We start from the raw sequence: 14,154 nt of genomic DNA, 5'->3' as shown, positions 1-14,154 counted from the left end.
AGGGGCAGAGAGAGAGGGAGACACAGAATCCGAAGCAGGCTCCAGACTCTGAGCTGTCAGCACAGAGCCCGACGCGGGGCTCGAACTCACAGACTGCGAGATCATGACCTGAGCGGAAGCCAGATGCTCAACCGACTGGGTGCTCAACCCAGGCACCCCAAATTTGTTTTAAGTAATTTCTACACCCAATGTGGGGCTCAAATTCATGATCCTGAGATTAAGAAGTCTCATGCTCTTCTGACTGAACCAGCCAGGCACCCCTTTCTTTTTTCTTTATTCTCATTCTCTCTCTCTCTCTCTCTCTCTTCTCTTCTCTTCTCTTCTCCTCTCTTCTTCTTTGTCATCCTCCTTTTCTCTTATTATTCTTTTTCTTTTCATTTATTTTTAAAATATTTATTTATTTATTTATTTATTATTTATTTATTTGAGAGAGTGAGAGAACACAAGTAGGGGAGGGAGAAGGGCAGAGGGAGAGGGAGAGAGAGAATCCCAAGCAGGCTCTGTGAGGTCAGTGCACAGCCAGACATGGGGGTTCAACTCACAAAATTGTGAGATTATGTCCTGAGCTGAAATCGAAAGTTGAACGCCCAACCAACTGAGCCACCCAGGTGCCCCCTTTTTCTTTTTAAAAATTTTTAAAAAATGTTTTATTTAGTTTGACTGAGAGAGACAGACAGAGCATGAGCAGGGGAGGGGCAGAGAGAGAGGGAGACACAGAATCCGAAGCAGGCTCCAGGCTCTGAGCTGTCAGCACAGAGCCTGGTGCGGGGCTCGAACTCACAGACCGCAAGATCATGACCTGAGCCGAAGTTGGACACTCACCTGACTGAGCCACCCAGGCGCCCCTTTAATTGTTGGAGTGATGTTTCTTTAAAATCTTAGCTTGGGCTATTATCAGCTTGGTTTTACGTGGATCATATCTAAAACAGCAAAAATAATTAGAAACACTCTAAATATCCAGGAATAGGAAATTAGTTAAATAAATTAACTAATCTATAGATTAACAGATTAAATTAAGATGTGATCATCTACAGTCATTAAGTCATACTGAAGAATATTTAATAGCATGAGTACATGAATAATATATTAAGCAAAATATATTATGATCCCAGTATGGTGTGCATGCATGTATGTGTGTGTGTGTGTGTGTGTGTGTGTGTGTGTAATGTATATGTGCATAGAAAAAAGACAGGAAGACAGTATACCAAATGTTAACAGTGATATTTATGGAATTACCAATTATTTGATATTTATGGAATTACTGGTTATTTTTGTTTTCTTTTTTTTTTTTTAAGATTTTATTTTTGAGTAATCTCTACACCCAATGTGGAGTTCGAACTTAAGACCCTGAGATCAAGAGTCACATGCTCTACTGACTGAGCCAGCCAGGTGCACCCTATTTTTGTTTTCTTTTTCTTTTTTAAAAATTTGTTAATGTTTATTTTTTAAAGACAGAGAGATTGAGAGGGAGAGAAAGAGAGAGAACACGATCAGGGGAGGGGCAAAGAGAGAGGGAGACACAGAATCAGTAGCAGGATCCAGGCTCTGAGCTGTCAGCACAAAGCCCGATGCGGGGCTCAAACTCACGAATTGTGAGATCATGACCTGAGGCGAAGTTGGATGTTTAATCGACTGAGTCTCACCCAGGTGCCCCCTGCCATTTTTGTTTTCTTAATGCTCATCTAAATTCTCTTAATTCACTGTGTTGATCAAGCAATACTTTTATAAACAGAAACACCCTCACAGTAACCTTTGCTTTTGATTTTTTTTAACGTTTATTTATTTTTGAGACAGAGACAGAGCATGAACAGGGGAGGAGCAGAGAGAGAGGGAGACACAGAATCCGAAACAGGCTCCAGGCTCTGAGGTATCAGCACAGAGCCCGACGCGGGGCTCGAACTCACGGACCATGAGATCATGACCCTAGCCGAAGTCAGATGCTTAACAGACCAAGCCACCCAGGCACCCCTGCTTTTGTTTTTTTTTTTTTTTCAATATATGAAATTTATTGTCAAATTAGTTTCCATACAACACCCAGTGCTCATCCCAAAAGGTGCCCTCCTCAATACCCATCACCCACCCTCCCCTCCCTCCCACTCCCCATCAACCCTCAGTTTGTTCTCAGTTTTTAAGAGTCTCTTATGCTTTGGCTCTCTCCCACTCTAACCTCTTTTTTTTTTTTTTCCTTCCCCTCCCCCATGGGTTTCTGTTAAGTTTCTCAGGATCCACATAAGAGTGAAAACATATGGTATCTGTCTTTCTCTGTATAGCTTATTTCACTTAGCATCACACTCTCCAGTTCCATCCACGTTGCTACAAAGGGCCATATTTCATTCTTTCTCATTGCCACGTAGTACTCCATTGTGTATATAAACCACAATTTCTTTATCCATTCATCAGTTGATGGACATTTAGGCTCTTTCCATAATTTGGCTATTGTTGAGAGTGCTGCTATAAACATTGGGGTACAAGTGCCCCTATGCATCAGTACTCCTGTATCCCTTGGGTAAATTCCTAGCAGGCACCCCTGCTTTTGAAAGTGAGTAGCACAAGAACCACACAGCTTCTAGAAAAAATACAGAAAAATATCACTGCAAGCTTGAAGGAAGCACAGATTTCTTGGCAGAACACTAAAAGCACTAAACATAAAATAAAAAATTGAAAAGTTGGACTTCATCAAAATTAAAAATGTCTACTCATCAAAAAACACCATTAAGAAAATGAGTAGACAAATGACAGGGAAAAATATTCATGGTATATTTACTTGACCAAGGATTCATACCCAGATAATACAAGGAATGCCTAAAAACCAACAACAAAAAAAGATGAACTACCCAATTAAAAAATGGTCAAAAGACTTAAGCAGACACCACAAAAAAAGAAACATAAATGGCCAATAAGCCATGAAAGGGTACTTATGGTAAATGCTGTATCACCCAGATTTTTCTTTTGGAACGAAGGACTTATTCTTCAGGTGTTGAAAGGCTGCCAATAGACAGCCTTCGACTGTCCAGTCCATCTCAATGATTGATTGCCTCAGCTGAAGAGCCCTGACTTGCCTAAGGTCATTCTTTCTTTACACAGTGGCCTGTATCCAATGACAAATCAACATGGAGGTATAAAGGCCTAGCCACTTGCTCAAACTCATAACATTTTTGAAGGGTCATCCCAGTTTCAGTGCTCTCTGTAGGGTCAGCTGAAGCCTCTGAGACTACATCATAGCTCGCCTTTCCTCTTCCCAATCATCCTTTTGCCTTCCACACTATAGGTGTTGAACCCAAGTGCACTCCCAAAAAAATCCTCCTGCTGACTAATCTCCCTCTCGGAGTCGGCTTCCAAGGGAACCCCAACTGTGACAATGCTCAACATCAGTAATCATCAGGAAAATGCAAATTAAAATCATAAGGAGATGCCATTTCACATCCACTAGAAGGGCTTTGAAGAAAGACTGACAACACCAAATGCTGATGAAGATATGGAAAAACTGGAGCTCTCATACAGTGGTGGTGGGCCTGTAAAATGGTACAACCACGTTGGAGAATTGTTTGGCAGCTTCTTAGAAGGTCAAATACACACTTAACCTATGACTATTCTTAAGTATGTACCCAAGAGAAATGAGGACATGTAGCCATAAGATTGTACAAGAATGGTCATAGGTAGCCTTAGTTATAATAGCTCCAAAACTGGAAATAAACCACACGTCTATCAATAAGAGAATGGATAAATAAACTGCAGTCCTATAATACTACTCAGCAGTATGTAGGGATGAACCATTGATATGTACAACATGTTAGATCAAAAACATTGTTGTATAAAAAAAAAAAGCCATAAGCGCACACACACACACACACACACACACACACACACCCCAAACACATATTGACTGATTCCATTGATATGAAGTACAAGAATAGGCAAAACAAATCTACGGTGATAGAAATCAGAAAGTAATTGCTTGGGTGAAGTGGGGTCAGGGGTGGAGATTGACTGAAGGGGCCATGAGGAAACTTTCCGGGGTGATGAAAATATTCTTTATCTTATTTTGTGTGGTGGTTATATAGTGGTTACAATTGTCAATAGGCACTGACCTGCACACTTATGATTTATCCATTTTACTGTATGTAGATTATATTTTTAAAAAAGCTTACGTACACAAAGAGTAGCACAGACACACTCAACAAATGTTTAATGAACAAACGGAGATGATTTTTCTAAGGAAACCAAATTATTAATAATCATAGAAAAGATTTCCTTCTCCTGGGTTATGGTAAAATGTGAGAGTCTCTTGGGATACCCCTTGATTAAAAGCTTGTGAATATTTATTCTTCACGGCAGTTTTTTTCCTCCCCCCATTAAAATGGGTAAGCTTTGATATCTACAGGAGTGGCAGAATCAGGTCTATGATGTCTGTCTGCATCATTTGCAGGTGAGTGGAAACACTAAAAGTATTATCAAGATAGTAACAGCGGTGAGAGAAAGAAGTTAAAAACCATCACTGGTTTCCCAGGGAGGTAGATCAGCATTTGGCTGCTTTTCCATATAATCCTGCCAACATCACTTTCAAAGCAATTTCTCTTATAAAATATGGCACAATCACCACCCTATTTTAAACATGGGTACTTAATCTCAAAAAAAAAGTATTTAAAGTATTTGAAAGGTTTCAAGAGACGAGCTAAGGTTTATGGAGCCAGCTGATGTTAACCTATGCTGTTTTGCACTAAGGTTAATACCCTGGGGTACAGGAAAATTAAAGGGGAGACAGAGAATCCTTCTGGGGGTTTCATAGCCTAAAAAAGTAAACATGACAGAATGCCAATCGACTCTCAAGAAAAAGATTTTCGCAAACATGCAAAGCTATTTTAAAATTCTCTTTTATAAAATCAAACAGTTCAAAAGCCATTGGCTGCCATCTTCAAAATCTGAAAGTAGATACTTGGTGGGGTTGCCAGATTCGGCAAATAAAAATATAGGATGTTCAATTAAATTTGACTTCCCGATAAAACAATGAACAGTTTTTAATAGAAGCGTTCCCTCCAAATATTGCATATTTTTAGTATGAGCACGTCTCATGAAATATTTGAGACATATTTATACTAAAAAGCTATGTATTATCTGAAGATCAAATTTAACTAGGCATCCCGTACTTCATCCAGCAACGCTGAGTGCTACTTCTCTGCAGGACAAGAGGCCCCACCAGGCTGAGGGGGATGAGCCTTTGCGGTTAGTACATGGAATTACAAGGTTAACGATGGTTATGGTAAAAGAAGAACTGAACCTTTCTTTTTAATGTTTATTTATTTTTGAGATAGAGAGAGCACAAGCAGGGGAGGGGCAGACAGAGAGGGGGACAGAGGATCCCAAGCAGGCTCTGCACTGATAGCAGAGAGCCCTATGCGGAGCTTGAATTTGCAAACCATGAGACCATGACCTGAGCTGAGGTCAGACGCTTAACTGACTGAACCACCCAGGTGCCCTTCTTTTCTTTTCTCTTTTCTTTTCTTTTCTTTCTTTAAATATTTATTCTCATCTAATCTGAAGGAATGGCACAACTTTATTTTTGTTGTTGTTGTTAGTTAATTTATTTAGAGAGAGAGCGCAAGCAGGCGAAGGGCAGAGAGAGAGGGAGACACAGAACCCAAAGCAGGCTCCAGGCTCTGAGCGGTCAGCACAGAGCCTGATGTGGGGCTTGAACCCAAAACCGTAAGATCATGACCTGAACTGAAGTCAGACGCTTAGCCGACTGAGCCACCCAGGTGTCGCCCCCCCCCATTTCTTTTTTAAAGATTTAAGTAATTTCTGCCCCCAATGTGGGGCTGGAACTCATGCCCCAGAGATCAAGAGTCACATGCTTCACTGACTGAGCCAGCCAGCTGCCCCTGAACCTTTCTTGTGCTCCTGGATTTTTTACTCTGTCACACTGAAAAATATGGTGAAAAGCATTGAAATGTATTTCCAATCTTTTTAAGTGGTAATGAATTGGTTGTACTAAATAAATACACTTGATATTGGAACTCTACGGTTTGTGTAGGGGCTAAGTGCCTAGGATTTACCATATGGATTTATAAACCTAGAGAACTCATTTCCCTTGCTAGGTTTGCTTTTCCTAGTAAGGAATGAACAGACCAGACTTTGTAAAGTGATTTAAAGACTTCCAAATTGCCACATGAAAGTATTTTTTTTCTAATGAGGTTATTCCCGCACTCCTTTTACTAAAGGATTGTCCACATTGTTTTGCTTTATAAGGCTTCTCTTAGGGGCGCCTGGGTGGCTCAGTCAGTTAATTGTCCGACTTCAGCTCAGGTTATGATCTCCCAGTTTGTGAGTCTGGGCCCTGCATTGGGCTCTATGTTGACAGCTCGGAGCCCGGAACCTGCTTCAGATTCTGTGTCCCCCTCTCTCTGCCCCACCCCACCTTGTGCTGTGTCTCCCAAAAATGAATAAATGTTAAAATAAAAATTAAAAAAAAAGACTTACATTATGTCAGAGATGTCTCATATACTATGTTTCCAAGAGGAGAGTCTGCTTCTGATGGAGTCTGGGGTACCAGTACTCCAGAGGTGGGTTGCAAACAGCAATACTTCTCTGAGTCTGTTTTAACACTCTTAGGGAGAGCATTCTTTTCAGCATCAGCTGATGCTCTGCAGCACAGGATTCTGTTACCCTCATTTGAGCTGCCTGGTTATTCTAGCAATCAGATCTTTCTGTCTCCTTCCTGTTACCCGGCCTGACACCAGCTATCATGTACCCTCTTTGCCTTGACTCCCAGACACACAATTCTTTCATTTTCTTTAAACTCAAATGCCAGAATATTAGAATTTCTAGGACAGCTACATGGCTGTAACAATAGTAGAGAATATGTGAAATCAGGACTTTTCCTGTAAAATCTAGGACACGTGGTCTCCCCAAGATTTCAACACTTGTCCTCTGACAGTTACCCACAACGGTGAGGATATTTGGAAAGGAGACAGGACTGAGAGTCAGAATTCTTTTCAACATGGCTTTGATCACTGCTTTGCAGTTAACCTTGGGCAAATTACTGCCGCTACCTCTGTCCTGTTTCTGATCCCCTTGAATTTGAAGCCCCCTATACCAAAAAAGTAATAATAATAAAAATAAGCTTAAAGAAAAAAAGAACAGAGCAAAAGGCACTCATCTCTGACTTACTTTGCCTAGCCTTAACATTTGAGTTTGAAACCTAGCGTTTGTAACTTGGTTTATTGGGTTTCTCTTTCTCTTTACCATGAAAGGGGAGAAGTTATGGAAAACAAAGCTCTTAAAGATTTTACCATTTGATTTCCTTGTTTAGGAGAATGAAACTTGCGTCTGCTTTCAGGACTGCCATTTGTCAACTTCAAGTCTGAACCTAACCTGGATAGAGCCATAGTATTCTCATTCCCGGGAAAAAAATGAAAAGGGGTTTATAAATTAAAGAAAGTAATTTACCCCCTCAGACAGTAAGAAAAGTATTTTCTAGGAAATAGTGACTCCTTTTTCTCCACTCAACCTCTTCATTTCCTTTGATCCTGTTACCTCCCCTCCATATACTAATGTCCTCTTAAATTGAGATAAGACAGCAATGAATCACTCTAGCAAAAGTACACAGGACTAAAAAAAGATGCCACAGGGGCACCTGGGTGGCTCAGTCGGTTAAGCAGCCGACTTCGGCTCAGGTCATGATCTCGCGGTCCGTGAGTTCGAGCCCCACGTCAGGCTCTGTGCTGACAACTCGGAGCCTGGAGCCTGTTTCAGATTCTGTGTCCCCCTCTCTCTGACCCTCCCCCGTTCATGCTCTGTCTCTCTCTGTCTCAAAAATAAATAAACGTTAAAAAAAAAAAAAAACAAAGATGCCACATTCTGGCATCTCTTGTCACTGAGACCCATCAGGATAGGGCACAGCAAGAGTTCAGGTTTCCTGATGCAGAGCTCCTAAAACTGTGGTCTCCACTTCATAGTTAATGCATGTTTGGGGCGGCAAAAATATAAATCTCTCTTGAATGTTTGAATTGTGCCTTGTTGCCTAAAGAGTTTTGTTTTTTTTTTTTTCTTTTGGCCTGCCCTAATTCCTGATGTCAGGTCCCTGGGGTATCTGTGATCTGTGCTAGGTCTCATTCTCAGTGAATGTATATTTTATACAGTGTGATCGCACTTTGAGCTAAAATAGATCATATCTAGAAATCGGCTGGTACGGCTTCCTAGGACGAAAGAATGTGAGCAGTTTGAATGCTTTTTGTCTCTTTGGTTTCTTACTGAGTCAATTCACAATACAGAGATGTTACCATATAGATTTATTTGGGGGGGGGGAAGGCACCATATCCCAAAGGCTAGCCTCCATACTGAGACCATTTTCCCAGAAAATATAGAATATCTGAAAATGAAAGGGACCTAGATGCATAATTTACAGTTTTTCTTCAGCTCTGGAATTACTTGTTTACTGGGGACAAGATGACTTTCAGCTCAGTCCTGTGCATAAGCAGGCCACAAGCCAATTTCTAGCTCTCTCTACACTTTTTAAGTGTTTATTAATCTTGGTTCCTATGCAAATTCTGTAGGGAAGCTGGCAGCAGATTTTTTTCATCCTCACTTATTTAAACTCCAAGATAAATCGCTCCTATAAAATCTCACTCCATAAGATGTGATCCCGCCAGGTTGGCAGGCCTAAATGTCTTGGGTCTCTTTTTTCACCTCACCCTTAACTCAGGGTTGGAAAAAGGTTGAGAGTATTCTCTTTGGTAGGCATGGCATCAGGTATTGAGTGAAGACCAATTCCTTTTTTTTAATGTTTTTATTATTATTATTATTATTATTATTTTAGAATTGCAATCTTTTTTTAATTAATGTTTATTTATTTTTGAGAGAGAGAGAGAGAGAGTGTGTAAGCAGGGGAGGGGCAGAGAGAGAGGGAGACACAGAATCCAAAGCAGGCTCTGAGCCAACAGCACAGAGCCTGACGTGGGGCTCGAATCCACAAACTGTGAGATCGTGACCTGAGCCGAAGATGGGTGCTCAACCAACTGAGCCACCTAGACGCCCCATTGTTTATTTATTTGGGGGGGGGGTGGAGAGAGAGAGAGAGAGAGAGAGAGAGAGAGAGAGAGAGAGAGCATGAGCTGGGGAGGGGCAGAGAGAGAGGGGGACAGAGGGTCCCAAGCAGCCAGATATGGGGCTTGAACTCACAAACCATGAGATCATGACCTGAGTGGAAATCCGACTCTCAACTGACTGAGTGTCCTGAGTGAGGGCCAACTCTGATGTACATTCTTTTTGTCAGGGATTTAAAAAGCAAACAGAAATAGAGCCAAGGGTGGAGAAACTGAGGCTATCTGACTGTTGCCAAGCTGCTGAGACTTCTAATCCTCTCAGCTACTCTACCGGGCTGGTTCCCGCTGAGCCCTCACTCATTTTTCTAGATGAGAGGTCAAGGCAACAACATTGCTAAGTCAATTCCAGCATGCCAGCTCCAGAACACTGTAACCTTTAAAGACTTGGGATTCCATGAGAAATGTTGCAGCAGCATTCCAGAGACCTACGCATCAGACACAGACATATGCATTCTCGCCTGCAGCACAGGGTGTTGGTGTTCCTGCTTAACTCATCTTCTTGTGAGACTCTGGTGGCTAATCTCTCCTAAAAGTACAGTCAGAAAGGCTCATCTCAGTATGAAGATCAGCAACAAAGGGCTTGGGTTTAGTCCTGTAGTTGTCAGTCACTCGGGATTGGTAATTAATCCTGGAGTAGTGGCTGGGGAAAAGGAAGCAGAAGTACTGAAGAAAAAAAAAAAAAGCTGGGAGGAGCTAGAAAAGAAGGAAGGTAGGTGGAAATGTATGACTTTTTCAACTTCCTGATGGAAAGATACCAAAAGAAATAAAACTCCTTCTGACTCTGAGGACCCTTCTTTGGCCATATCTGGATGTATATATAATAATGTCAAATTGCCACCAAATATATATAAAGTTGACCCTTGAAAAACACAGGTTTGAACTGTGAGGGCCCACTTATACATGGATTTTTCCCCCCATAAATACAGTATTGTAAATGTATTTTCTCTTCCTTATGATTTTCTTAAAACATTTTCCTTTCTTCAGCTTTACTGTAAGAATACAGTATGTAATACATATATAACATACACATTACATGTTAATTGGGGTGCCTGAGTGGCTCAGTTGGTTAAGCATTTGACTCTTGGTTTCGACTCAGGTCATGATCTCACAGTTCATGAGTTCAAGCCCTACATCAGGATTTGTGCTGCCAGTGTGGATTGTGCTAACAGCTCAGGATTTTTTCTTTCCCCCTCTCTCTCTGCCCCTTCCCCACTCATTCTCTCTCCCTCTCTCTCTCTTAAAATAAATAAATTAAAAAAAAAAAAACAGGGGCACCTGGGTGGCTCAGTCAGTTAAGCATCTGCCTCTTGACCTCGGCTTCAGGTCATGATCTCCTGGTTTGTGAGCTGGAGCCCCACATCAGGCTCTGCACTGTTGGTGTGGAGCCTGCTTGGGATTCAGTCTCTCCTTCTCCCTGGTCCTCCCCTGCTTATACATGCTCTGTCTCTCAAAATAAATAAACTTAAACACACACACACACACACACACACACACACACACACACACCTGGATGGCTCAGTAGGTTGAGCAGTCAACTTGGGCTCAGGTCATGATCTCGTGGTTCTTGAGTTTGAGCCCCGCAGTGGCCTCTGCGTTGACCATGCAGAGCCTGCTTAGGATTCTCTCTCTCTCCCTTGCCCTCTGCCCCTCCCCAACTTGTGCTATTTCTGCCCCTCCCCAACTTGTGCTATTTCTATCAAAATAAATAAACTTAAATAAACACACACACATGCACGCACACGCGCGCGCGCACACACACACACACACACACACACACACACACACACACACTACACGTTAATTGACTGATATCAGTAAGGCTTCCAGTCAACAGTAGGCTATTAGTAGCTAAGTCAGAGTCAAAGAGTTACATGCACTTTCAACTGCACAGGGGTCTGTGCCTCAATCCCTGCCTTTTGCAAAGTTCAGCTGTATTTATATACACATGCAAACATACACATCACCTGTTATACGTAGTATCCATTGGTATAGTATACATTTAAAAGCATATGGAATTAATCTGCTTTCCTTTCATGAAAAACACAGGATGGGTAGATGTACTCCCCACTTTTCCAACAGTCATTCCAACAGCCATTTTATGTTACAAAGAGTCAAAGCTGGGATCTCATGGCATCCAAGCTCCCATGGATTGCTCTCTTTCTTTTTGTGTCCCTGGTGCTTGGAACCCTCTCCCTACCTTCCGCAGGTTAAGACTCATAATAGCGAAATTAGAATTATAATTTCCATGCTTGAAAGTGACATTGAAGGCTTTAATTTCTACGCCAGGGAGGTTACATATTAATAGTTATGCTTAGTTTCGATCTAATATAGTGGGTTTTGTAATGGTCTCCCAAAGTCTTCCACATCTTTCTCTTCCCCTTTCAATGTTCCACAGCCAGGATGTGTTTCCCTCCTCCCTGAATATTTTGGCTTCCTGTCCCAACTCCTTTATATTATCTTTGCTTTAAAACATGTTTTCCAATGATTTACGTTTGTTTGACATATCATTTCTCCCAGCTCTTTATCTAGCATTCCTGCTATGAAGACCATACTGACATTAAGAACATGATAGACTTCTTTTAGAAATTCCTAACCCACAGGTAACATAATATTTTTCTTCGAGAAAAGCATTCATCATGCACTTGTCTCCTTTCCGAATGGGGAAACTGAAGCATGGAAATTGTAAGACTTGCTCCAGGCCATAGACAAAGTCAGCGGTAAGATTGGGACTTATGTCCTCAGACTCAGGCTAGTGCCTAAAATCTAAGGACAAAAATGTCTTAGAATGACTTCATTTATTTATTTTTTGAGGTTTATGTACTTATTTAAGTAATCTCTACATCCAATGTGGGGCTTAAACTCAAGACCCCAAGATCAAGAGTTGCACGCTCTACTGACTGAGCCAGCCAAGAGCCCCTAGAATAACTTTGGTGTTTTTTTCTTTCTTCCTCCCTTCCTTCCTTCCTTCCTTCCTTCCTTCCTTCCTTCCTTTCAAGTTTATTTATTTTGATAGAGAGAGAGAGAACGAGTGCAGGAGGGGCAGAGAGAGGGGGGGACAGAGGATCTGAAGCAGGCTCCCTGCCGATAGTAGAGTCCAATGCGGGGTTCTAAGTCTTGAACTGTGAGATTGTGACCTGAGCCAAAGTCAGAGGCTTAACCAACTGAGCCACCCAGATGCCCCTACGTTTTTCTTTCTTAACTTTTTACTGAAGTATATAATTTGCATGGGTTTTGAAATTTAGATTTTCATGCATCTATTTGACACACCTGGAGCAGTTACTGTGTGCTGCTAAGGTTCACATTACAGATGTAAGAAAAAAATTGTCCTCACCCTTTCTGTCTAATTGTGGCAGCCACGATTGAATGGGGGAATGGGGGGAGGGATTTAGATTTTCAAGGGCTTCCTTAAACAGAAGCCTAGAGATCTGCTAGAAGTAAGGCTAATGACCTTGAGACATTACTGAATCTCCCACCCCCCCACCCCGCCCCATTCCTTCTGAAGCATCGTGGAGAGAAATGAATTTCCAAGAGCCCTCGTGTTCTTCATTTCAGTTATTCCAGAGAGGCCTGCCTGGAGCATATTAGATTGTTAGCCAGTCTTATTTATGAGAACTGTATTCTCATAAATTCTCCCAATTCAACCTTCCATTCCCCAATCCCAACTTATAGGTAGTGAGTATGGCTTCACTCCTGACTTGCTACATTGGAACTTCCTGGGTCATGGGACTAGGGAGAGGGCCAGGTAAGATTCTCTCCTTTTCCCTCAGCAGGGTCACAATTACTGCTACTATGAAGTCTATGGCCCTGGTGATTTTTTTTTAATTGCTTCTGTGATTTTATTAAAAAAAAATGTTGCTTCTAGTCTTAGGTTCACATAGTTTCTCTATAGGGCATACGTCTTGTACAAAAAGGAAAGGCTACAGACTGGATAAAATATTCTCTCTTGATCAATCGGTTAGTTGGGTCAATAACAATTGAGATGTATTTGTTCAGGGCTCAATACCTACAGTTATGAAGGAATTAGAAGTACATCTTGAAAAGATATCCATATAAACAAATTAAAAATATAATTACAGAACAACAGACGAAATACAAACAAATCAGCAAAAGCCAGTACTTGGGAGCTGACAGGAAAGGGGTTTGAGTTGAGTGGAGTTAGTCAATGAGAGCTTTCTGGAAAAGGTGAGGTTTGAAGGAAGAAGCATGGGTTGGGCAAAAGAGGATAAGGAGGTCTTTCCAGCAATAACGCATGGCAATGGTAGAGAAGAGAGAATGAGTGAACTATAAGGGCCAAATAGTAAACAGGTTAGCTTGCTAAGACTGGAGAATCTATGTTACAGGGTGAGAAAAAACAAATCTAAGGACAGTTCATGGAGAGCCTTAAATGGTTATAAATCAAATTATCTTTAACAGACAAGAGGGAGTTTTATGGGTACTCACATAATGAGAATAACTTTTTAAGAAGCAGAGATACAGACGGACTGGAATAAAACAAAACTGAAGAGTTAGAAAAATAGGGAAGCTGCTGCAAATTTTTTCAGGACAGAAATAAAAATGGCTGTGTTCTGCTGCCAATTCTGCCATTTATTAGCTGTATGACAAGTCACTGAATCTATGTGTGTCTGTTTTCTCATCTGTAAAATGGGAAAAATGGGGTCCACCTAAACAGGCTGTTGAAAGGATTAAACGAATTAATATGTGAAAAGTGTGTAGTAAGCGTTCAATACATTATTATTCAGTTACTAGTTAGATTATTAGCATATAACTAAGTTATTACTACTATTATATCTATGACCTAGAGTGGTCATTTGTTCTCTGATGTGCTACTAGAAAATTTAAAGTTACTTAGTTGGCTCCAATATATTTCCATTGTACAGTGCTGGTCTGTATGTCATTCAGCATTTGAGTTTGGAAATCAAGGAGTACTACATGAGAAGGTTCTATAAAGGAATATGGGGATTATGGACGAATCTCTTTGTCCTTGACACTTTAAAAATACATACTTATATATATGTATAAATACATATTTATATATGATTAATATACATTTCTATTA

Source organism: Lynx canadensis, chromosome E1, assembly GCF_007474595.2.
Source record: "Lynx canadensis isolate LIC74 chromosome E1, mLynCan4.pri.v2, whole genome shotgun sequence".
Taxonomy (NCBI): Eukaryota; Metazoa; Chordata; class Mammalia; order Carnivora; family Felidae; genus Lynx; species Lynx canadensis.
Note: the sequence above shows the minus strand (reverse complement) of the source record.